Here is a 27500-nt window from a genome sequence, read left to right as displayed (position 1 = left end):
AAATTAAGAAAAAATTGCTCTCATTCATTGGTGCAAAATTTTTTATTCAAATTAAGACAAAATGGCTTTCTTTCATCGGTGCAAAATTGTTTTATTCCAATTAAAACAAAATGGCTATTCAAATTAAGACAAAATGGTTTTCTTTCATCGGTGCAAAATTTTTATTCAAATTAAAACAAAATGGCTTTCATTCATTTATGCAAAATTTTTTTATTCAAATTAAGACAAAATGGCTTTCATTCATCTCTTAAAAAATACAAAGAAAAGTTCAGCACAAGAAAAATTTGTTACTGCACATGGCATACCGTTCTTGGTCCAAGTAAGCCAAGTACCCGTATGGTGCTGGAACAGCGGGGTAAGTAGTAACATCATGCCCTTACATTTCATCTATTTATACTGTAAAATTTCTCCAGACTGGTAGCTAGCATGAACTTGTCTTAGAGGGTCCACAAATGCCCAAACAATTAGACCTTTTTTGTGGGAAGTGTGCCCAGGGACCTCATTAACTCTCCGGCTATCACTTGTTGCTAGAGAGGATTTACTTCTTAACTATACGTCATCATTCTCTTGCAGTATTCTATAATGAATTAGAGTAATATTCGGATGGTGTAGCAGAACATGATCGCCACCTATGAGGAGAATGACGAAAATACAGTTGCTAGTTTTATGACGTAATAAGCTTTGTCGATCATAATTATCTTTAATGATAACTTTTGAGAAAACATATGTACAAGAAAGATGTAATAAACTGAACTGAAATCTATTTCTGGGGTTCATCAATGTATTTAGCCAATAATTCTGAAATCAGTTACGAACTTGTGGACCGCATAGGTCCGCCAAGGTTGAACAATAAAAAGTTACACTTCCATCTTTGTTAAAGTCCAATCACCTGTTGCAAAAATCACTAGGTCACCTTTATTAAAATTTTCACAAATCCAAATATAACTTCTTGCGTAATTCTGCTAAACTGAGACACGACCAAACCGGGCCAAAAACAAACCCTTGGCAAAGTTAAATATTGAAAATTACTGCCGTTTTGAGCAGCTTAATTTCAATTATGATGTGGATTCATCTAGCATAAAACAATTTACATGTTGAGCAGGTTAATTTCAGTTATGATTTGAGTTCATTTATTATAAAACAGTCTGAAATTAAGCTAGAAAACAAGTAGTATACTTCCGAAAAAGATTATTTTGATGTTCTTTTGTAATGTACTTCTTTGCTTCAATAAACCTTCCCTCAAACAGTACCTAATATTAATTTAAGGATCCATTGTTGTAATAATTTTACAAATTTCCATTTAAGGCCATTGTCAGGAACTCTTCCCTTATTCTAGTCACAGTTCGTTACAAGACCCTGTGTGAATGTTGCCAGAGGCTTGCCTGTACTTGACGTGCATGAATGTTAGATTTCGCCCAAGAGATCTATTGGACGGTTTCGTAACACCCAGTCTGAGCTCCTCCGACCTCAGCCTAAGTAATGGTGACGATCGATGGTTCCGTTGCCGGTGTTATAAGCACGATCAGACCGTCATACGAAGTTCATGAATGGGTATTTTTGACAATTATCTGAAATTCATTTTTTAAACTTATATTTGGCAAATGCCGGTACTGAGTAAAGAAAAAAGCAAATACCGAATTAAAAACATAGAGTAAAAAATGTACTTTTGTGTCATTATACATTGATAATTGGATCAGTTGCTATATATATATATATATATATATATATATATATATATATATATATATATATATATATATATATATATATATATATATATATATATATATATATATATATATATATATATATATATATATATATATATATATATATATATATATATATATATATATATATATATATATATATATATATATATTTATATATATATATATATATATATATATATATATATATATATATATATATATATATATATATATATATATATATATATATATATATATATATATATATATATATATATCAAACATTTTGAATGGCCCGTAGAATGGAGCAATCCTTTATTCTTGTATAGCATGAAAATATATTTCTAACCCTGTTTTTTTGTTGTGATACTGATGGCAATCCTTTATTCTTGTATGGCATGAAAATATATTTCTAACCCTGTTTTTTTGTTGTGATACCGATGCTAAAATAGTGCAGAGAAGTGATTATGTACCGAAAATGATTGTCATAAGCGCTAAACCATAAAAGACAGAATAATTTAGAAAATAAGCCAATGGCGATATTTTACCTTGTGCTGGAGCTGTGTTATGGAATGATGGGTACGGCTTCAGTTTTCTTGTTTTTGTTGTGATTCAGTTAAGAAGTAAATATGGAAACGGTTTTTCGCTTGACGTATACAAAAAGACTGGTGGATTTGATGAAATGCCATGTTTTCAATAGAGTGCGTTATCACATTGCTTGCAGTGTGATATCTCTCTCTCTCTCTCTCTCTCTCTCTCTCTCTCTCTCTCTCTCTCTCTCTCTCTCTCTCTCTCTCTCTCTTCCTAAGTTTGTGTATATGTTTGTGTGTAAGTATCTCTCTCTCTCTCTCTCTCTCTCTCTCTCTCTCTCTCTCTCTCTCTCTCTCTCTCTCTCTATCAAGACAGTGCCGTCAAAATCTGCCACTACTGTTCAGTAGAATTACTGAATCGTAGATGTGTTTCATGGACTGATAAACCCTAATAAGTGAAATGTGGTGTTAGCAGTCCCTTCCAGACAGCCACAATCTTGAATAACTTCAAGAAGGAACATAGTATTAATGAGAGTTATTCGGGTTGGTTTATTAACTAAAGTTCTTGGAAATTAACTTAATTCAGAAAGTGACCTCAGTCATTTGCCACAGAATCCCAGATCTATAATCGCTCAAGAGACAAGGCAAACCAAACTTGTAGAAAAAGAATTGGGAGGTATCAGAAGTGAAAAATCTATATTTGAAGCCTACAGGTAAAAAAAAAAAAAAATACCGAAGCCTACATAGAAAATCCGGATACGTTAAACGTTAGCTTATTCAAGTCAAAAGAAACTAGTTTGATACGCTTTTAATCTCTTACACTTAGCATTTTTTTTCTAGCTAAAGTTTTGAAATTCAGATTCAGTATTGATAACATCTTTTTATAATAAGTGTTTAAGATCTCAAAGTAATTGGAAACCGGGCAAAAAAAAAGAATAGAATAGAGAAAATGATATCCATTTGAAGCAACTCACAAAATGACGTTCTCTAGATAGTTTTGATTAGTAAAGGTACAATTACTTTTCCTGGTATTCTGCAGAAGGAAATTACAAGGTTGCGAAAACACACACATTTCAAGTAAAATCCCTCCCTACTGAGAGAGAGAGAGAGAGAGAGAGAGAGAGAGAGAGAGAGAGAGAGAGAGAGAGAGAGAGAGAGAGAGAAGTTATTCTTTTGTTTCTTTCCCTTAGCACCAGTGTCTCTAAACCTAATTTGCAAATCTGACCGGGGTGGCCCTCAATTGCACTGTAATCATGAGATCCTTTGCATTTTCGTAAAAAAAGTTGTCATTTAATAATATTTACCAAAGGAAAAAGCATTATTCCATGTTCTTGTAACAATAACTTTATCTGCACGTGTCATTTTTTCTACTCATTTCAGTTGTTTTCTATTTGGTATTGTGTTTTAATTTTGTTCAAGTTCAAAGACGCACAAACGTCTGTTTATCGGTCTTGCCACAAATCTCTCGTTATCCTTACTCATTTTGCTTGCATTCCTGGTATCATGTTCAAAATCCTATTTTGTTTCAGTCTGAAGACAGGCATGGATGCATGGTTAAGTTTAAGGTCACACACATTTTCTTCATTTTCCCTTCTAACTTCTTTTGTTTACCTTTAGCATATTGGTATCAGCTTTATTTTGTGGGAGTGAGGTGTAAGCGAAAGCGTAGGTCAGGTTACAACTGATTTAAGAGTCAAAAACCCTTGCGGGCCGTAACGTAGTCCCAACCTTTGACAGGTAGGAAAAAGGAATTAACTATAGGCCTCTGTGTTTCTTCACAAGAGGCAACATACAATTATACAAGTGTAAAACATATGACTGTGAAATATATGTACATAGCTGAATGAATGGTATTCTGATACATAGACTGGTTCAGTATCAAGAAGGTGACTATAACATCGTCGGAAACATTCGGTGGAAATATCGTCTCAAGATTTTGTGTTTTCTTCTGACCTCGTGTCAACCGCATGGTTCGCATGTGGTGCTTTCTCCGAGGTGCGCTGTGGGTCATCGGCGGGTAGGCCGTGTGCCTACAAAGCAACACACATTTTCGCTTGCCAGAGGTCACATAGTCAGTCTTAAGCTACACTCTTCAGCGGGGCCTGTGCTGGCATATCAGATTTTTAAACTATTCTTTCAACGAAATGGTTATCTAAACCTTTCATTTGTCAAATTTTGGCTTCTTCGAGACTTTACTACTTAATAGCAAGGTGCCGTGCTCGTTACAGGCGATCCTTCTTGCCGTATGCCTGTAGTCTTCGAGCAATTTTGTTTGGTTTCGTTAATGTCGTCTTCGTAAGTTGCGATGATAGGCGCTATCTCCTTTGTTTTGGAGTTACATGATTTTCTCAGATGGCGAACTTACCCCAAAATACTGTGAACATCGTGAGTGAAAATTAGATGAAAACTGTTTTCCTGTCCATTCTGCATCTAGAGTGTTTCCTAAAGTTCCTAATTTATCCGCTTGGCCATACATTTTAATTTCATATATCGCTCCATCATTACAAGACTGTCGTAACTCAAAAATTTGAAGTTTTGAGTTACATAGCTCATAAGATTGCCCATTCTGCGTCTTTTGGTAATAAAGTCATAAGTCTAAGTGCATTTTTGGCCGAGAGATGGCGCTGGGAAGATTTTAAGTCTAAATCAAAATCTCGGTGCAGTTATAGGACTTTGAAACTTTAAAACGCTTCTCCTGAAAAATCAAGATTTTGGAGTTACGACAGTCTTGTAATGATGGAGCGATATGTGCAGTCAAGTTTTAAAATCTACGCGGTGTAAATGGATTCTTAGCCATTGCTCAGGGGATGGATTAGTTAACGGAAATTTTAAGGATTTTCAAAAATGTTTTCAAATGAAGAAACGGACATTAAAGCATTACAAAGGTGTAAAATGCCAGATTATACATGAAATTGAAATTTGCAAGAGCTATAGAGTATCATTTTTCAATAATGGACTGTGTTCTGCACAATGAGTATTTTGGAATGGTTATAGGGTTTCAGAGAACAAAAATGAAGCATAAAAGACAGTTTTATTAGGGAATTCATTCAAATATGACGGAATTTATTGAATCGATCAAAGAACTTCAAATCTTCCTAGAAAAAAATTGGAAGTAACCTGAGATGAGAAAGTCAACTTTTAGAAATAGCAGGTGATCTTCATTCGAACTTGAATTCCGGTTCTCCCCTAATCTTCTAATGGATGCTAAGCATCAGTGTGCGTGACCTAATTGTTAGAGTGGCAAAGGTTTCCTAGGAAAAAGCAGTGTTGGTTTTGTTCTTCCTCAGAAACAGGTTTCGTGTATTTTTGCACTCATGAGGCAACGATGGGTCTTTTACAGAAATGCTAATGCGTTCTCTCACGCACCTATGAATGTGCGTGTCCCTATCCTTTTTGCAACTGCACGTATATGTCTGTTCTTCATTCATTCATCAGAGTTTTTCCAGGCTTATCCGGTTATTCTGACAGATAATTAGCGAACGTTTATCATATAAAATCTAAGTATTGAAAGACCATTCCCTCCTTCTGTATTAAAGGTTCAATTGTTTTTGTTCTTCATACGCGTCATGTACACAAGTCACGTTGTATTAGTTTTCACAATTGTCATGGGTAATAACCGACTTGTTTATCTTCCAGCACTAAAACACACTCAAGTTCGGGAAAACTGTCGGCGATTTCTATAAATAGAAAGCCGAGATGAATTTGGTAAACAACCATTAAACTATCCGTGGATTATTAGCATTTCATTATTGAAAATAAAAATTCTGAAGACTGAAAGGAATATATGTATTCATGTTCCCTTGTGATCGATTTTATTTCACCAGTTACCAAATAAAAAGAGGCATTTCTTTTGAGATGCGTAGAACGAGAACATTATATACTGCTAACTGCATAAGACACTTAATTACTGCATGCCAGATACGTTAATTGGATGCTCTCTCTCATGGCGGGATCCAGTGGTTGATACTGAACCAAAGGATAATTAATTCTGGTGTATTTTGTTGAAAATATTGCAATCTCATTTTTCTGTAGTATATGGAAAAAGAAAATAATAACTCATGCGCTCGAAACGGGCGGTGGTCAAATTGTGAAAGTTTATGCATAAGGTCTCATACAAAGAGGCTTTCATTTTGAAAATTATGTAAGTTTCCCCGACTGGGAATACGAAGTAAATTACACTGCGGTTATGGAATTAATCTGGATTATTATTTGGGTAGTAGGAATTCTGTAGTTTAATGAAGTCCGTGGGTTCTGAGCTCGTCGCAATGTGTACGTTAATATATTATTCAAGTCCTTCCCTCTCTAAAGACGGAGTCATTTTTGAAAGTTATGCTTTGAAAAGTTGAAATGCATAAGAATTATTTTAATTAGAAAGAATTAAGGGTTCCTCTATATTCCTTTCGAAATAATTATGTTAATTTATTTTCTTCATAACTTTTAGTTAGAGAATTCTGTTTCATTGAAAAGGTTTGGTAGTGCTTCATTTATAATAGAGTAACACCAATCAGACCTTTATCTTCAATAATTGGTACTTAAGCAGTGTCTTTTTTCTTCAAGCATCAAAATAATGCTTATTCTAAAAAATGAGAGTAGTTTATAACTTTGACAAAAATTCCAGGTTAATCTTAGTCTTTATAACAGTAATAAATAGTATCTTACAATATTATAAACTGTTTGTATCTTACAATATTATAAATCGATTTGAATATATATATATATATATATATATATATATATATATATATATATATATATATATATATATATATATATATATATATATATATATATATATATATAACGGAGAAGGCAGGCGAATCAGCCAAGGTGATAAAATATACAGGGAGCAGGAGCAAGAAAAGCCTGGGGACGTACTATAATTTATTTCGACGCGTGTCGCATTCAGCTGAATTCATCATCAGGGTTCTGTACAATAAATAACGACCAATAAGAAGTATATGAATTTGCTAGTTATCTAAAAAATCGTTTATACACTAATTAAAATGAAAACCAAAACTTCACACATACGTAAAAGTACACTCAAGACTGACAAAGTTACACAGAAAATTAAGAGCACACTTGTTGATTAAAAGTTCAGATAAAAATACAAAAAAGATATAAAAAAAATTACAAAGTTAAGAAATATTCGAGGAGCACTGGTGGTCGACCTACCATGGCAAGAGATAAACAAAAACTAAAGATTGTAAACAAAAACAACAGGTTAAGAAAGGTACAAGGGGGTGGAGGTGGACTGGGTGTTCAACGGTGGAACAAGCTGTTTGATGAAGAGACTCTCGAGGATCAATAATTCATTTGGGCTGGAGTTTTGACCCACAATAATGAAATTGCCATATTTAATGGGAACTTTACATTTTTTGCTATGTTCACGTATACTGGACTGTTCAGGATTTTATAGCGAACATCCAGTGCGGAAACTAATTCCCTTGTGGCAGTCTATGCGAACCCTCATCTTCCTCTGAGAAGAACCCACGTAAGTTCCCAGACTACATCTGGGACAAGAACATTTGTACAGTACAACAGAGGTCATGAGGGTGCATAGACGATCTTTAAATCGAAACAAGGAGCCAATTGTGAGTGGATTAATAGGGATAAGTTTAACATTTAATGCACCAAAGTATTTTTGTACAATGTTAGTAAATTCAGCCCTAAAGGAATCATCGCGCAAATATAGGAATCGGGCATAAAAGGGAAGCTTAGGCACATTTATTTTATTAGCGCTGGTGCAAAACTCTTTATTAACAACCCTGTAAATAATCCTGTTGACGAGCTCGGAAGGAAAGCGGTTATTAGTAAAATATGTTAAAAGAAGGGTAATTTCCTTATGAAAAACAGACCAGTTAGATGTAAGGGAGACAGCTCTATAGACAAGAGTAAAAATGGAGTTAAATTTAAAATTTCGAAAACAAAAGCTATGAAAATTAGTTCCCAAACCTGTTAATGTCTTTTTTTTCTAACAATAGCAGTATTAAACTGATTGTTTTCACGAAAGACTTCTACAACTAAAAATGCAAGACGGTCGTTCATTCCTTTTCAAAGAATTAACAAATTCTAAGAATGAATCACAGTCAAAATTACGCCTGAAAAGCGTGAAGGTGTCGTCGACGTATCTTTTATAAAACGATGGGCATTCAGCTGAATGCGAAACGCGCCGAAATAAATTAGAGTACGTCGCCATGTTTGTTCCTGCTCCTTGTATATATATATATATATATATATATATATATATATATATATATATATATATATATATATATGTGTGTGTGTGTGTGTGTGTGTGTGTGTGTGTGTGTGTGTGTGTTAATTTTAAAGCTGGGGTCTTGCTAGATAAATGGCGTATGATAGGATGATACACAACTAATCTTAATTACCACAAAAATCTTGACTCTGGCCATGGGGACAGCTAAAATTACTAACAAAAAGGTGGGTGATTAGATAAACGGTGGGGTTTAACTTAATTCATTATATTTGCAAAGGAAAACACATCAGAAGAATGGTAGCGTAATTCTGGGGTAATGGGGTGAGAGCAAACGACGGGGAATTTCCTGGAAGGAGTATATTGGGTTGCCAGCTTTAAAAGTTGTTGATAACAAAGTAGCAAGGGGCTGCTACGCACACAGGTGATACGCAGGTCCACAATGAAAACTCCTAATCTGTAATCGAAACACTTACGACGGTTACTCAACCGAACTAGCACTGTAATGAAGGAATCGAGGAATTGCATAGAAGATGCCTACACTGAACTCGATTCCAGTGACTCAAACATCATATTATACTATAACTTTATTTTGTTTGGGAGTGGTTCGGTAACTTTCTATTATCATGCATATTTTTCATTCAACCTGTCATATGTTAGATTTACAGAATAAAAAAAATATTTTTATAAACATGGTTTAATTTATACACACTAGAAGTAGGGTATTTGGTATTCATGAGAGAGAGAGAGAGAGAGAGAGAGAGAGAGAGAGAGAGAGAGAGAGAGAGAGAGAGAGAATGACGAAGACTGCTCGACACGGCTACCAACACTTCAGGTAAGACAACTGTAGGATATTCTATGTAACATTGTACTGTGTATATATATATATATATATATATATATATATATATATATATATATATATATATATATATATATATATATATATATATGTATGTATATATATATATATTTATATATATATATATACACACACACACATATATATATATATATATATATATATATATATATATATATATATATATATATATATATATATATATATATATATATATATATATTGAAATTTTTATCACCGTGATTTATATACATTCATGAAGCTACAAATGTCGTTAAATATCCAATTCACGATACTTCAGGAATATCACCGATGGGGAATTATCACAGAAGGAGAATTATAAGTCATAGATGGATCGATAGTGCCGGGTCTTGATCCCTCGACACAGAAGAGGAAGTCAGGAGAATATGGAAAGACTATTTTTCACAACTATTAAACAATGAGAATGAGTGTGAAGAACTGGAAAATGTTGCTCCAGTAGAAGGACCAATAGCAAACATTAGAGTGAGTGAAGTCGAGAATGCTATAAAGAAAGGAAAAGTAAATAAGGCTACAGGAAAGTCAGAGGTAACGATAGAAATGATTAAAGCACTGGCAAATCTAGGCAAAGAGTGGGTGGACACACTATTGGAAAAGATGTGGGATGTAGAGGAAATGCCAAGGGACTGGAGCAATAGTTGGATGATTAAAATGTATAAACAAAAAGGAGACATGTTAAACTGTGGGAACTACAGAAGAATAAAGCTTTTGGAGCATGTATTCAAGATACTAGAAAGAATAGTAGAAGGAAGGTTGAGAGAGCTGATAGATATACATGAGCAGCAGTTTGGATTTATGAAAGGAAAGAGCACAGTGGACGCTGTTTTTATAGTAAGACAAATCCAAGAGTAGTATCTAGAAGGCAACAGGAAAGTTTACTTGTGTTTTGTGGATCTTGAAAAGGCGTATGATAGTGGACCAAGAAGAGTAGCCTATTGGTGTTTGACAAAGAGAGGAGTACCAGAGAAGTTGGTAAGGTTAGTGAAGATGATGTATGAGGGTGCAAGAACTACTGTACAAACAAAATATGGGGAGAATGAGACATTCCCTGTGGAGGTGGGCATCCATCAGGGATCAGCTCTGAGTCCATTCTTGTTCCTCATCGTTATAGACACACTGACATCAGAATTAAGGAACAACTATGAATGGTGGGATCTGTTGTTTGCTGACGATTTAGTCATTATAACAGATGCAGAAGAAGAACGGTTTTTAGCATGGAAAGGAGCCCTAGAAAGGAAAGGATTTAAAGTGAACATTGGAAAGACAGAGCTAATGAGTAGTAGTAGAAAAGGACACGAAGAAGTAAACATTCAAGTGGAAGATGGTAAAGTGCTAAAGCAGAACAATGAGTTTAACTATTCGGGATCAATAATGAGAGATGAGGGAGGTACCGAGAAAGCAGTGAGACAGAGAGTGAAAGAAGCATTGCGAAAATGGAGAGAAGTAACTGGAGTTGTTTTAGACAAGAAAATGTCATTAAAGCTCAAAATGAAGATTTGCAAGACAGTTAACAGACCCGTACTATTATATGGGACAGAAACCTGGGCACTTAAGAGCAAAGAGGAGGGACTGTTAGAAAGAACCGAGATGAGGATAGTGAGATGGATTTCTGGAATATCACTACTGGAAAGGATGGAGAGTCAAGATAATAAGAAGAATGTGTGGTATATGTAATGTAAAGGAGGAGGCTAGGAAAGCTCCTTTGAGATACTATGGCCATGTAATAAGAGAGGAGGTGGAACCAATCAAGAGAGCTAAGACCGTGCCAGTGATGAGGAGGAGGAGTGTGGGGCGTCAACGGATCAGATGGATGGATGTGATGAGGAGGGATATGGGTGAGGCGGGACTGGGGGAAGAAGATGCTAGGAACAGAAATAGATAAAGTTGACTCGAGCAGCGGACCCTGCTAAACAGTGCGACTAATAAGGTCAAAAGAAGACAACGACGACTCCACTTGACAGTCTACATTCGGTGATAATTCTCCATTAGGGATATTCCCAAAGTAGCGTGAATTGGATGTTAAACGACATTTGTAGCTTCATGATTATATATATATATATATATATATATATATATATATATATATATATATATATATATATATATATATACATATTTCGGCATTTATTGCTTCTGTAAGAAATTGAACTCTCATATATTAACAAAATATTTCATGATCAGATTACTCGATGTACCTTTGGTAGAAATCGGCTCAGAGTTGCTGACTGTTGCCCTGAACATCAGTTCAACATTGAACCAATACCTTCCAAAAGATATTCATCTTCAGATGACCCACACACACACACACACCAATCTTTGGCACTTTAAAAGTTTCTTTTGAATTACTCTTGCAGGGTTGTGATATCTTAGTGTCCTTGTTTTCATATGTCAGTCACGCCATTTGCCCCTCTTTGATGGATTTGATAGATATCAGTTGAGTGAAATATGAAATAAGTTGATTATTTTCATTGTAACTTTTCAAAAAATCTATGTTATTGGAAAAATAGAAAAAGGAGAATCCTTATGTGACAAAAAAAAACGAAAACAGTTGATACGTATAATTTTTAATGCTATTGAGAACACCCATCTTGTGTAACTGCTTTATGTTGTAGAAGTAATATATATGATTGCACAATTCACAACGATTCAAAACATGGAAATTTATCACTACAGTTCTTAAGCAAATGAATGTCACACGTATTTTGGGATATTGATTGGACATTGTGATAGACAATCATCAGAGAATAAGTTCGTGAAATGTCATTTGGCTGTGAAATAAAAAGAAATGCGCTGGACGTCTTCATTGGTTTCTTTGTATTTACGTTATATGTTATAACATGTTTTTGTGACGTGGTAGAATGACTGATTAATAGTAGCCATGTTGTTTTTGAACCGGAAATGTGTTTTTTAACTATATATAATTTCTGTTAAGAAAGTAAAATATTAATGAAAATTAGCAGAACACAGTCACTCACTTTATTAATTTTATAAGTTTATTGAACCTTACATTCATAAAATGTTGTATAGAAAATTATAAGAATTATCCATAAATTATGTCTTAATTACACAAGCTTACAAAAACAAAACAAAATTTCATTTTTCACTTTCTCTCTAAGGACTCTGGAGAGAAGTTATCTGCACTTTACATCTCTGCTCTGAGAGAGTAAACGGCTTCTTCGTTTCCCAAAGCTGAGGCTTTTATTCAAAGAAAAATTGGAAAATAAGAATTGATGTGATTATGAGATATTAGCACTTTAAAGACTGTTTTATGAACGGAAAAAGTCAAGGATAACATTTTTGTCGAGTGAAGCCTGTATGCAACACAGCCGACAGCAAGCAATGAACACCAAGTGTTCATAAATTAATATTGACACGAATATTGTATATGAACCATTCAGCTACCTTCGCTGCGTAAGAGGCGTTTGGTTTCAGGGCCAATTTAGCGTATGACAACTATAATGCAGTACATGTTAACAAAAGGGTTTGATCAGCCCTGCTTTAAAGCACTTTTATATTGCTGATGTCCATGTTGTGCATTTAATTGTTAAAGCATTAAAGTTATAAACGCTGTAATCTCTAAGTATTTGCAAATACTTTTGCATTTCATTTCTCTTCCAGTAGGATTATATGCAGCTGTGAATAATGGTAGGAGTATCATTGTTTACAGTTCTGTTTAAAGTACCATTCCTTTGGATAGAACGTTTAGCAATTCTGGGTTGACTTCAAAGAAATATGAATAAATTCATCATCGTTATCACTGCTATCTACTGCTAAAAGTGATTGTTGCTGAATTCGGCACCGTAGGCTTTAGCATCTCTAAAAAAAAAAAGTTTGAATCCTTCTGCATTTTAGAATCACGGAAACCAAGAAGTAACAAAGCTGTTGTTCGAATTATGCTTTGATTTATCAAAAGGCTGTTGAACGGTATATTCAGCAAGTTGTGACAAGTTATAAACAGCATTAAGAAAAAAATAACCCCAAGACGTGTGTGTAAATAGACTTTGAAATTGAAGAATGGTCGAAGAGATTATCGATAAAAAGTTTGTAGGGGAGAACACGAATGTAAACTTTTCTAATGAAAGGGTCTGTGTGACAGATTGGATTTCGACTAAAGGTAAAGAAGTTTTGAAGATACTTTTCAGAGGTAGACTTTGTAAAGTCCACAATAAAACCTTTCCAGGGCAAACTTATACACATTTTCTTACAGAATAAGTATAGAAAGTAATTTTATTTCATATGAATTATATAAATAATTGACAATTATTAATTTTTATTATATTCACAATCACAGTATTATACAGCAAGTTTCAATATTGATAAATTTAAGGTTTGGTTATATCGAATGAACCATTCTTTTAGAAATAACGAATTGTACCTCTACAATTAATAAATTGTACCAAAGGCATAACTTCGGTTAAAGTATACTTACTAACTGAATTATCAAACTTACTAGGAGTGGCAGAGAGACAAAAAATTAGTTTCCTTGCTGGCAACTTCCATTAGAGGCTAATGTTTTAAAAGTTGTAGCAGCGAGGAAACTCATTGTTTGTCTCTGCCATTCCTAGTAAGTTTGATAATTCAGTTAGTAAATATCAGCTAGTATCGAATTTCCTTTAATTTAGCTTCTACTCTAGTTCTTGAGTGATTTTCCTTACAGGAATTGGGGACCGCTCATCTGATAGACATATAAGGAAACTCATGCACAAAATGTAATAAAAATCTGACTTATTAGTTGACTTTGGCCTGTGGGCCAAAAAAGAAGCTCCAGAGATCTCTAACCCTGTGGCTTGAGGCCTGTTTGGTGACCACACAAGTGAGAGAGGGCTTTGTGGGAAGCTCTTGAACCTGTTGCTAAAGCTTAATTCAGCAGTAAAGTTGGGAAGCTTTCTGTACCTCCCAACCCCCTCAAATAAGAGACACAGAAGAGAAGAATGTGCACATGCGCATGGTCACCGAGGTTGTTACAACAAATTCTTTTGTACAGTTGAATGTGACTGGTCCATATCCGTATTAGCTGGACTTGGATAGGTGGATGGGTGGAGGTGGGGTGATATCTTCACTTGAGACCCATTCCTCCTGACTGTTGATCTGTATTTTGAACGTTTTATTTGTACATTCAAGGATGGGGTACTGAAGCCGTGTGTCTGAAAATATGAAGATGTCATCAGTGTAACAGGTGTTTTTCCATGAGCTTTTGGAATGTGGCACCAGAGTTGTGGAAGCCAAAAATGGAGTAGTTAAATGTATAGGTACTGACAGGCATAATGATCGCTGTCATGGGTATGTCCGTTTAGTGTTGTGGTGTTCAAAGTAGCCATTCATAAGGTCAAACTTGGTGAAAGTTTTTTTGGACCATGCAAGGTGGAGGCTATATCTGCCATGTTTGGTAGTGGGTAGAGGTTGGGCTGAGGTGCTTGTAATCTCCACAGGGTGCCCATAGTCATTGAGTTATTTTACTGTGTTGGGTAGGGAAGGCCCATGGGCTGGGGGCTCTGTCATTTCAATATGGTGGTGTATGCCATGCTTTACTGGTATCCCAGGGGTTTGTTTGAGCATGTTCTTGAAGACATCTGGGTATTCCTATAACAGGGTGTGTAGGTCCATGGGGCCTGCTGGAGAGACCAATGACTGCATGAGTATGATGGAGACAGGGTGGGTGGTACTGAGAGGGTTGCTCACAGCATGTGGAGGCAGCTCCTGCTTGGTCCACTCACTTGTCTCAGGAATACTGGTGGGCAGCATTCTACGTGCCACCGTCAGGAGGAGAAAAGTTCCTCTGTGATATTAAGGCTAGGCCTTTCCTTTCTAATGTGTAGAGCCCCCAGGAGGCAAAGGCAGCGATGTCTGTTGCATTATCGTTAATTCTGATATTAGGAATTATGTAACTTAATTTTATTCTAATATCATGGTCATTTTTAGCATGATTATTTATGGCGCCTTCCTGAACGTGGCAGGAGATCTCCTAGGAAAATCTCATTGTGGTCATACTATTGCAGGCGCCGAGGCATTCTTGGACTGGGCATCTGTACCAGTAGACTATGTTGGTTCTTTTCAGAGGGTCCTGCATCAAAAGGGCTGGGTTGTTCTTCAAATGCAGGCTATTAGTTCATTGGCTTTTATACATAGGATACATGTTCCCCTGTATGATGCCCCCTGATCCCAACCCCTTGATGAGGTTGAGGGCTTAGGGATCTGCTGCAGGGGGTGTATGCTCTTTTATGCCTACTCTTGCTACTGTGGATTCATCCAAACATTGGGACCTATAACTCATTTACTCCTTCTATATTTTTCCCCCGTCCCTTATCCCTCTTTCATTGATGAACTTTGGATGGTATTGAACAATGGCAATCACTGCTCTTGTAACTTTGAAGGAGAGTGGAGTTGGGTGGCTCACTGGTCCACCTGTAGAACTAGAGTACTTGACATGGTCAAATGAGGGAAAATTTTTATGTTAAGCCATGTCCTTAGTGCTGGGTCCAGTCTTGGTGGACTGACAACCCCTGAGGCACTGGGGTTATGGTGTATATCCAGGTGAGGATCCCAGAGCAGTACCACTGTAGGTAAAAGTATTACTCCTTCCCCTGTTGGGCCTCCCATGTTAAAGGGACCTCATCCTGGACAAAATACATGCTGTTCATTAAATGAATATTAATCCTAACCTCCCAACAACTTTTGGACAGGTCAATTTGAATGACTGCTGTAAAGATGGTGGAGCAAAGTCCAATGTAAATAAGGTTACTAATGGCACCTTTGATAGTAATAATAATAATAATCATCATCATCATCATTGTCATCATCATCATCATCATCATCATCATCATCATCATAAGCTAGAAGTAATAAATCACTGGACCAAGAAGACAATTTAGAAATGGATATACTCTCAGTGAGAAAACCTACATCTCCAATATGTCTTATTCCAACAGCTAGAGAGGATAATGGTAATTACTTTAAAATGAATGGACTCCTTCAGAAAAAAGTTGGAACAATAAGATCTGGCGATATCTCTGTTTTGGCTGAAATAGTGTCCTCAATCATGCAAAGTCTCCTACACAGTCATATATGCTTTGCAACTTGAAAACAAACAGTAGTGAAATGGTGATTGATGTCAAACCCCATTTAAATTTTAGCTATGGTTGGGGTGTAATCTTCAACAGAGATCTGTATGAATTTGCAGAAGAAGAAATATTGAGCATGTGTCCAGCAGAAGTGTGAAGGTACGTAAAGCTCCTAGGACATCTGTGATTATCCTTATTTTTGAGGGGCTTGATATACCCATTGTAAATGTAAATATTGAGAGTGAAAGAATAGCAGTTAAAAATTGAAACAGAGACCACTACAGTATAGCAGTTGTTTCAGTTATGGACACCCATTGTAAATATGTAAAAATTAAAAAAATATACAGTACCTGCTTTATGCCTGAACATGGAGAATGCACACTTGAAGCAGATGCATTAACTGTAATATGAATCATAAATCTAATGACAAGAATTGTGAACAATATGAAACTGAAGAAGGAGCCCTGAACAAGTCTGCCACCGAACATATAAGTATAGGGTATGCGAAAAGATTACTAAATAAGGTGAAAAGTTATGCAAAGGCAGTGACAACAAAAGAAAATTTAATAGACACAGCCACTTCTTCATCTAGCACTCTCAGGTTAGATAGGGTGTCCTGGAAGAGAAATCGTAAACATAGTGAGGCCAGTGCATCACATTGAAAGGCCTTACCGACGCTCTGCATTCCCCAATCCCTCCCTTCCTTAACAAAAGACTCGATGAAGCTCTCTCTGACAACGTCTTTGCCTGAGCTAGGGGAAGCTTCACCCATCGTAGAACTACCAGGTGCACAAGATGTGCAGGTGTCAGACCTTGGTAGCTAACAGTTTGGTGATTGCAAAAGAGGGATACCCCGTCCTTATCTCCCAAACAAAAAAATAAAAGATCATCATCAACAGACAATCTCCAAACAGATCTTAGAAGATCCACAAATGATTTAAAATTAGTCATAGTTGATGTTGAGATCCATCATGCTCACTAGCTTGCACCCACAAATAATGCTAAAAGCAAAAAGAATGGTAACACTCCAAAGATCTTAAGGCCTCCATTATCCAGTGCATTTTCTAGTAGTTCTAAAAGATTTAAAAATGTTAATGAGAAGACCTCACATAGAGATTCCCAGAATATAAATCTTATTTTCTATCATATACTGTAGTGGAATTATTAGGTTCTGAGGGATAAATATGGAGAGCTAAAATTATTTGTTCATGAATACTCTCCTGTAATTATATGTTTACAGGAAAGTAAACTTAATAATAGTATGCCTTTCCCCAGGGAATATTTAAGCTACAGGACTCCTTACAGCCAACAAGTTGGTTGTCATGGTGGAAGTCTGATGTATATTTCCTCAAATACCTCTTACTTTATGTACTCCTCTGCAGGCAGTGGCTGTACAAACTGATATAGGCAGGAGATATACCATTTGCTCCATATACTTGCTCTCAAACTGTAATGTTTCATATAATGATACGATTGAGATGATTCATCATCATCCTCCTACTTGGAGATATGAATGGTAGGTATCCTTTGTGGGGTGATGTTTTAGCCAACACAAGGGGTAATCTTATATCATCATTTATGGAAAGTTAGGAAGTGGGACTACTTAATACAGGAGAACCCACACACTTCCATATTCAGACAGGTATGCTCTCATGTACTGACCTTTCAGTTGTAAGTTCTAATTGCCTTAACAATTTTGAGTGGAGAACACTAGATTTTTGACATGCAAGTGATCATGCACCAGCTATCATCAACAGCAATGAAAGCCAACCCACTCAAAGATCACCACGATAGTTGCTTGAAAAAGCAGACTGGAAGAAATTCCAGGAGTTGAATGATATAGCAAGCAATACATTGAGCGGTTTAACCAAATTTGGTATAAATATGACTTACTGTCTGAAAAAGAATACTGTGGGGGTAAGACATCACTAGCACCAAAGGGCACCAAAGGGGGTGGTGGTGGTGGGAAGGGCTTCCCTGAAACAGGGCTGGTTCTGCCCGTAGACTTGGCGACTAAATAAACTTTACTTCATTTCAGTACACATATGAAACTATCTGGAAAAGAATACTGTTGGGGTAAGACGTCACTGGCACCAAAGTGGGTAGGGGTGGAAAGGGGGTGACATGTAAAGTAACCAAAAACAACAGATATTAATCCATAGTTTTTGAGGTTGCTGAGATGAATAAGGATACTCCCAATGCCCTTGCAGTCCAAGCTCAGTCCCAGTAGGAAGGTGTGGAATATAAAATGTCAAAAATGTTGGGTAATGTAATTAGAAAGGGAGAGGGTGAAAAAGTTTTTATCCCACGGATACCACTCATTCTGACAGATCTCCGTTTTAACTTTAAGAGATTGCAACTCTCAGTGAGGCTCGCATTCTCGATCATGATTAACAAGGCACAGGGACAATCTATTAAGTACTGTGGAGTGGATTTGAGATTGTCACATTTTTCCAATGGACAACCTTATGTTGCTTGCTCAAGGATGGGTTCACCCAAGAATTTATTCTTGTTTCTGATGGTGAAACTAAAAATGTTGTTTACAATAAAGGTTTTTGTTAAAGTATTATTATAGTGAATTTGTGAAAAATTTTACTAGATAATTTGTATACTGTGTTTATAATTTTTAAATCTATAAATAAAAATTGCTCGATATTACACTACAGATAGATTTGATTCCTTTTTCTGTCTAATAGAAGGTTGGAAAAAATAAATATCTGGGTGTGTTCTACATTTTGGGTGTGTTCTATGCTTTGGATGTATTCTGCGGTCTGGGTGTGTTCTACGCTTTGAGTTTGTACTGTGCAATGCCGGATATGTCAGTTAGTATTGAAATAAAACAAAGTGATATAACTTCCAGTACTGGAATTATTGGTAATGCAACTGACCATTCCTGCCTCTACCTCCTGGAGGCTCTACACATTGGTAAGGAAAGTCCTAACCTTAACACCAAACAGGAAACTTTTCTCCTTGTGTTGGCATGTAGAATGCCACTGCCAGTATTCTTCAGACAAGGGAGTGGACCAATCAGGAGCTGCGTCCACCTGCTGTGAGCAACCCTTCCAGTACCATCCACCCTGTCCTCAACATACTCATGCAACCATCAACATCTGGGTGAAGGCTTCGCTCAGGGGCACTAATCCCCTAACAGCCAATCAAAATTCAGCTCCACCCCAATCAGCTGTCTGGGACACTTTATAAATTCACCCCGTCCTGAAGGCAAACCAACGATTTAATCAGGAATGTTGACACCCTTAGAAAACTTATGGAAAATAAATCCTCTACCACTCAAGAACGAAGTCGAGATTTTTGTTACTGTATGCCAACCTGAAACTCTATGGTTATATCAGGACGTTTTTAATTCCTTCCTGCATGTACCAGAATAAAAACTGACTGCGTTTGGAACTGTTGCCTCTCCCCTTATACAGATTATTTACATCAGTTAGATCTTAGCAGGTATCAACCTTGAAGAAAAGGAAAATAGTAAGAAGACTTGAAAGGAACTTTTATAAAATGAATTCCACTGATGCTGACATTCTTTTTGAAAGAATAATAATAATGATAATAGTAATAATAATAATAATAATAATAATAATAATAATAATAATAATAATAATATAATAATAATAATATGTTCGATATGTTAATGACACCTTCGTCAACATCACCGACGAAGATGATTTGAAACCACTCTGAAAACACTTAGGCGCACCTTTGAGGAGGAATCAGCTCTCTGCTTCACATGTGAGAGAAAACCATGTTGCCAGCACTCCTCAAGACTTTTACACACAGGTCCATTGTGAGCCTGCCGATATCGGGCTCTGCCTCAACGGCAGAGGTGAATGCCCAGAAAAATGTAAATCCTCAGTGAAGAACACTTACATTCTTCATGCCCTCTCACACTGTTCTTCTTGGAGTACAACTTCTGATGAGCTCGAACACATCACCTAAATCCAGGTGGATAGCGAACATCCTTACCGTCGGGTTGCCAGGGTGATGAGATATGCCATTGACTGGTGGTATAGTCAGGAGAACCACACCCCTTGCAGGTGTGAGGGGACCGTTAGACTGTTCTACAGGGACCACATGAACATTAAGTACAAGAAGACGAAGCAGCCCTGAAGAATGTCATCAGTGCCTGTGTAAAATCCACCAACAAAGACAAAAAAGTCGACCTAACAATCTACTACAAGGATCAGAAGACTACCCAATACCTCATAAGGAGCAGCCCCTTCGGTTAGCAATGATCCCATGAAGAGGAGAGAAGTGGTTTACTAAATATTGTGCCCTGAGAATGGATGCTGCCATTCGTACATTGGTATAACTGTGACTCGACTCTCCAAGAGGATCACCATTCACTTACACAAAGGGTCAGTATACCAACACTACATGAGGAAACAAGGCAGTGACTCCAGTGCCAGCTGACCGTACGGAGCACAAAATTCCTCAACGGAAACATTGACCTGGTGCCAAACAATCAGCGGCTATGTCTTTCAGCCAGACTCTCTCAGATGAGTCTTTCTGCTACAGCCAATAGGAAGAGTGACCCCATCCCCCAGCTTTGACAACCAATGAAAAATCGCCAAAAATTTTTGTAAACCCACTTATGGATATAAATATGGCATAGATGTATCCCTGGCTTCTTCACCTTTAGAGTATGGTAGAAAGCTCTACCGAAATGTTAAGATAAATAAATGAACACTGTACAGCTGCTGTATTTTTTACCTGCTGCTACAAAGAAATTCATTCGGGAGCCTGAGAAACTACAATACAAGCTAATACAAACTAAACAGTATCCTGGTGGCCACACTGTTCAGTGAAATAATAATAATAATGCACTCATTAGCTTGATATGTCCTTACTCAGTATGTATCCAACAAAGGAAAGGAAAGTCTTAATTAAGAGGAATTTGGTGGTTTAATAATAATAATAATAATAATAATAATAATAATAATAATAATAATAATAATAATAATAATGACGTACATATGTGTTAGAAAGAGATTTTGTATATTTATATCAAAGAATTCAAAATCTTCAGGGCTTGTCGCGTAGCTGGTTTCGTTCGGACTTTTAACTAGGTTCATGTTTATCCCTCTGGTTGGGCACAGTCACTTAAAATGCTTAATTTTCTCGTTTAAGTAGGATTAGAGCTATCGGGATAATTTGTGTAAGTTTAACGGCAAAGGTGAATGTAAAATTATAACTTTGCTGAACATAATATTTCTGGGGGCCTTAATTTGGTGAAGTTTGTTTCTTGTATACAGACAAAAATAATTCCCTAAACTGTAGGGTTCTATCAAGTTCTGGTAATGAAAGTTACTTGCCAAGTTGTTTCACATTGCTCATTATATTATCGAAATAGTTCATCTGTTAAATAACCAAAATTATTCTAGGACTGAAGTAAACTGAGATTTGCATGTATCCTGTTGTTTAAAGTACTTCATTGATGATGATCCTTTTAAAATGCCTCTTTGAGTTAAGCTTTATATACCATTCTTCTTACGTTTGCATGGAAGACACGATGTTTTCACTGAATAGATCTCAGGGCGTCTTCATTGTGATGGAGAGCTATGCACCATAAAGGTTGAATAGCAGGATTAGGGAGTGACCATTAAGGTAAATGGGTGTGCCCATTGTCTTCTTTCCATATTTTTACCCTTTATTAGGTTCCTCCAGCTCTTGATTGGGATTTGGGTCCCTTTATACTTTCTTTCCTTCATGGTGCGATGGCAGATAGTTACGTCTTCAGTATTCCGTGCTCAGTTTCATTTGCTCGGATTTGCTCCTTGGATGAGAGATGGAAAAGAGAGGTATGAACAGTACCAACATGGCCGTTGACCATAGCTTAGAACTACAAATAAATGTTCGAATTCAGAAAGCCTGTCAAAATGTAGTTGTGTCGCTTTGTTGTTGTGATTTTTTCATAGCTTCACATCTCTCTACACAAATAAACGTAAAACATAGGAGAAAATTACTCTTCCTGTCTCTCAACTCCTTAACATCTATCAACCCACCGCAATCCAGGTTCAGTTTGAGGAGATTAGAAATGTACAAAGTGCACGATACAGTGACGGTTTATTTCCCACTACCGGTCGTTTCCTGCAGTGTTATGTTAAAAACGGTATTTGGGATTGTCCACTTCATAATATGATATATCTAACTGTATTTTTCTGCTTTCGTTTAATTGTGATTGGAACTAAGAATAGCTCAAATAACCCTTTCCAGCAATTAATTTGCTCTCAAAATGTAGTCACTGAATTTTTTAGAAAAAAAAAAAAAAGCGTAACAAACATCATTTAGAGATTGTTAACAAAGTTGAGTCTGGAAGGAGGTTTGATTTAAAGTCACATAACCAATTGCAATCCCCATTTTCCGGCAGGTTAAGGTGAAAGACTGAGTTTTACAGAATTTTTTCTTCACCCGAGCAAAACCTGTCTTCAAGCACAAAGTGAGTGTGCAGAATCGTATATATATTCTGTTTTGAAAATTAATACTTCCTATAATCCTGAGAACACATTCAGTTGTATAACAAACTATTACATGATTTGAGTAATGGGAAATGTTCATTTGGGCTGATTAATTGACAAGTGTTTGCTCAGGTAGTGAAAGCGATACCGAAATGCTGTATCAGTTGAAATGGATTAGAAATTAGCTGAGGTAAGTTGGTATTTGACAGAGATTCAAACGTAATCGCCTTAAAGTTTGGCTTAAATGATAATGTATAAACCTGCATGTTTGAGTGAATAAATGCATATGCATTTGTACTTTGTATTCCTGAGCTATGTGAATATGTTTTTCTGTTACTTTTTTTTTTTTGTCAGTATATTCAAGTTCGAGGTTTCGTTCGTCTCTTAGCTGGATTGTGGGAATACTAACGAGAAAGTATTTTACCAAGTTGTGTGAAGAAGCTCACTGTGTTCCCAAAACACAAGTGAGGACATTTTGGTGCGAAGGCGAGCATGGATCCAGATTATCGTTTCATTCATAGTTGTTATCGGTGATGTGCATTTTTGGGAAAACACAACTTGTTGTTAACGTAAATGAAGCAGAATATTTGTGTAATTATAATCATTGCGTCCCGGTATTTGAGAAAAAATCTTGTATGGCGCAGAATACTTGAGTAAACCATGCTAATCTATTATTTTTGTTTGTGAATATGAGTTTCAATACAAAACGTAAGTTTATCCCAATTATTTTATTTTGCGCTTGATTTAATCGTATTTGGAAATGAATTGATCGGAAGAGTGACACCAGAAAGACGCAAGTGTATTGAAGGATATCATTCGAACATCTCTTCGCCATAACTTGTTTGACGCCTACTGTCGCGACAAATCGGCGAGTAAAGTCATTTGGTATGTCCCAGTAGGTCAAACAACGGGAACGAAGACAGTAAGGACAAACCTACCTGTCAGTTAACTACAGTATAATAATTGATGTCAGGTTCAATGCAATTAGTTGTGTATGGAATTTTAAGAAATTCTACCAAAGATGGGCCTTGTGATTGGCGACAGATGATTCTATTTTGATAGCATCCTGATTTTGATCTAGCGCTAGGAATTTTTTTGCGGATTTCACGCCACTAGAGAGAAGGAACCATTTGGTTTCCCTAGCCTTGATGGAGTTTTGCGGCGTCAGAATGCTCTAGTTTATTTGGTAGATAATAAAATTCATTACAAACAAGTGAATCATGGGAGATTTCTCATGGATTTCTCGACTGGCTTCGTGTATTATTCCCGTATCAGTTTAAATGTTTAGATCAATCATTTTGTGGTAAAGGTGCGTGGTAGTTTTTCTTTGCTAATTATTGCCCTTAAGGACAAAAATGCAATGTTTTTAGAGTAATTTGCAAGTTTAGAATTGTTATAACTAAAAAAATATATTTCTATCCTCTAAACGCGTTTTCTTATGTTACTTTTACTTTTAATTGTATTTCTTCCGTTGTCTGCTAAAAATTAGATACTAGGGCTACCTGTCAGTGTTATTTCAGACCATGAATATAAAGAAAATAAACGAAGCAAATCGCAAGGCTTCTCGCGAACAAGACTCCAGTCCATCTGCTGATGTGATATGTTGGAAATTGAACCCGAATCCAGTCTCAGATTATTAACATGGATAGGTTCCAATGACCAGGTTGCAGACAGAGTGAAAACCGAGGTTATTCAAAATTGAGAGTAGTTAGACTGTGTCTAAGGTTTTACGTTGGGGTCCCATGATAATTTTCTTTAATCTTTGACATGTGAACTTTAGGACATTTTACACAATGCATAGTATTGTAAAGGTATTTTTAACTATATCATATCGTTAATGGCAAACTTACCATTCAAGTGAAGGATAGCTTGAGTGCTTTGCTAAATTTTCAAGGAATTCTTATTGAATATCAGTGACCTATTCCTTGTATTAACAAGACTTGTACTGCAAATCTTTTCATGTACAGACTTATTCAATAAAGTAGTTCTTCATTGGAGGGGTCGGTAGACACTCGGCTAGCACGCTGTTGGCCCAGCGTTCGACTCTCCGACCGGCCAGTAAAGAATTAGAGGAATTTATTTCTGGTGATAGAAATTCATTTCTCGTCATAATGTGGTTCGGATTCCACAATAAGCTGTAGATCCCGTTGCTAGGTAACCAGTTGGTTCTTAGCCACGTAAAATAAATCTAATCCTTCGGGCCAGCCTTAGGAGAGCTGTTAATCAGCTCAGTGGTCTGGTTAAACTAAGATATGCTTAACTTTATACAATAAAGTAACGTGTTTCCAAACAGGATGAGAAACAGAATATTATACAAGATTTCCGTTTAATATATAGTATATTTTTAATTGTGGTTTGACCCTTTTTTCAATTTGCCGTATAGAAATTTTATGAGAGAGAGAGAGAGAGAGAGAGAGAGAGAGAGAGAGAGAGAGAGAGAGAGAGAGAGAGAGAGAGAGAGAGAATTGTTATTTTAAGAAGGTACATTTTGGAGCTCTCTCCTTTTTTTTCATTTGAGACAGAGAGCTATTTATTTATTTATTTTCAAACAATGTTAAGATAACTTTTAATGTCACAGCTGTTACGATGGCATGGTTGGGCTCGCTCTAAGTTCGTGTTATGACTCATTAATCACATGTTTATCCCTTGATTCCGTTTCTCCATGTTTTCAGCAATATAAAGTGCTTGGATTGACACCTTTGTGGAATTCCTGAGCTCCCTTACATCTTTTCATTGAACCTTCTTTTTTGTTATTGTTTTCGTCAATTTTGGTAGAAACCAGGACAAAAATATCATTGCAAAGAGTAATAAAAAATTAGTGATAGTAATAATTATAATAGTGGAATGTGTTGTAATTTATATCATTATTTTTCATACCGATGAAAAATCATGAAAGCTTGTGGTATTATTGAATTAAGGCTAAATGGTGTGAGTGAATTATTTTGGTGATGATGGTGATACTAGTATAACTACTGTCGTTATCACTGCATTAACTACTACTACTGCAATTAATTCTACTTTTCAGAATAAAGAGCAATATATACTACTTCTACATTTTGTTATCTTTTGGTTCTGTTAGCACTGCTGAGCTTACCAGGAAGCAATCATATTCTTTAGCATAAATCAGTTGTCAACCCAAACCAAAATAGAGCTGACTTTATGATATTCCTACTTAACACTCAGTTCTCTCTCTCTCTCTCTCTCTCTCTCTCTCTCTCTCTCTCTTTTTAAAAAAATATATTTCCCCTTCAGCGTTAAATCTTTTTTCGAAAAGGGTTATCACTGAGGCAGGAGTTCCCAACCTTTTGAAGATGACAAGCACCCAGTGGTTTTACGGGTAATAATTATGAGAGCACCAACATAATTTTGGAAATTGAAAAAAGAAGTCCAGTTAGTAGTAGTAATTTTAATTCCCACGAAAACTATAGATTGTTTGGATAGGACACTAACAAATGAAAATTTTGCACCTCACACATTTATTAGGAAGTAATTAACATGTAATAAACGTGAACCTTACACATACGAATATATCAGAGCATACGAAGGGAATATGTTTGCCTATTGAGGAAAAATGTTATTGAATCATTTGTATATTTCAATACTGACTTTTAAACTACTAAGGGGTTCAGATCCGATGAAACACGGTTTTTTGGCAACAACTTTTTACCAAAGCACCGGATAAAGGTGAAAGTTGGCAAGTGTATATTTTGTACCCCTACCTAATTTTTGCAAGTGTTATTTAGTACCAAAGTTCGATAGTTTTGATATTTATAGAGCAAAATGAAGTCGCCGATGCCAGAACCGAGAAAATCACAGACAAGGATCCTAAAACAATTCGTTACGTAAACGTAATATGACGTCATGAGGCTCCGCCCATCCACCAGGTAGGCGGTGAATGGATATGCTTACAGTCTAGGCTTCAACAAATTCGATAATGGCCAGCAGGATATGGAATTGTCCCCGTGGTTGCAAGACTGCATTTGTGCTACAGCTTGCCACTTTGTATACAAGCGAGAAGACCCGTGGCAAGATTTACAATAGCGTGAATACGTAATTATTTCTATAGTGGGCAATAGTTACTTGGCCACCCCAGAAACGTGGGCATGAGCTGTTGTTAGACAATCCCGACCTCTTCCTCGAGATTGACGATGAAAACAAGTTGTAAATAAATTATGTATAGTGTCTGACGTTTTATTTGTATATCTAAACATTAAAACACAATGATTACAACAATATCTTCCTCACCCAAAATGATTCCAATATATTTTCCTTTCCATGCATATCAATATAAATCGTGTTACATTTGATTGATATTAAGTAGGTAATTAATAGCTTGTCCTCAGAATCTTGACTCCTACCATTATCTTTTATTTGCAGCGAGTAGGCCATACGGGCGCTGTTTAGGTGCTGTATGATATAAATAAAAACAAAGAAAAATAGCAGTGGGTTACATTAAATGAAATAAAACAATGGCGTTGACCTTTACACTCTAACATTTGCGGGAAATGAGGTCTCATTGCTTTCCATTTGAATTCTACTTCCAGTGACCTCTCTGACTTGCTGCAATCAGAAGGCTATAGTGTCGAAACATGAGGTAAAACAAATGGATGGTCTT

This window comes from Macrobrachium rosenbergii, chromosome 3, assembly GCF_040412425.1.
Source record: "Macrobrachium rosenbergii isolate ZJJX-2024 chromosome 3, ASM4041242v1, whole genome shotgun sequence".
NCBI lineage: Eukaryota > Metazoa > Arthropoda > Malacostraca > Decapoda > Palaemonidae > Macrobrachium > Macrobrachium rosenbergii.
Note: the sequence above shows the minus strand (reverse complement) of the source record.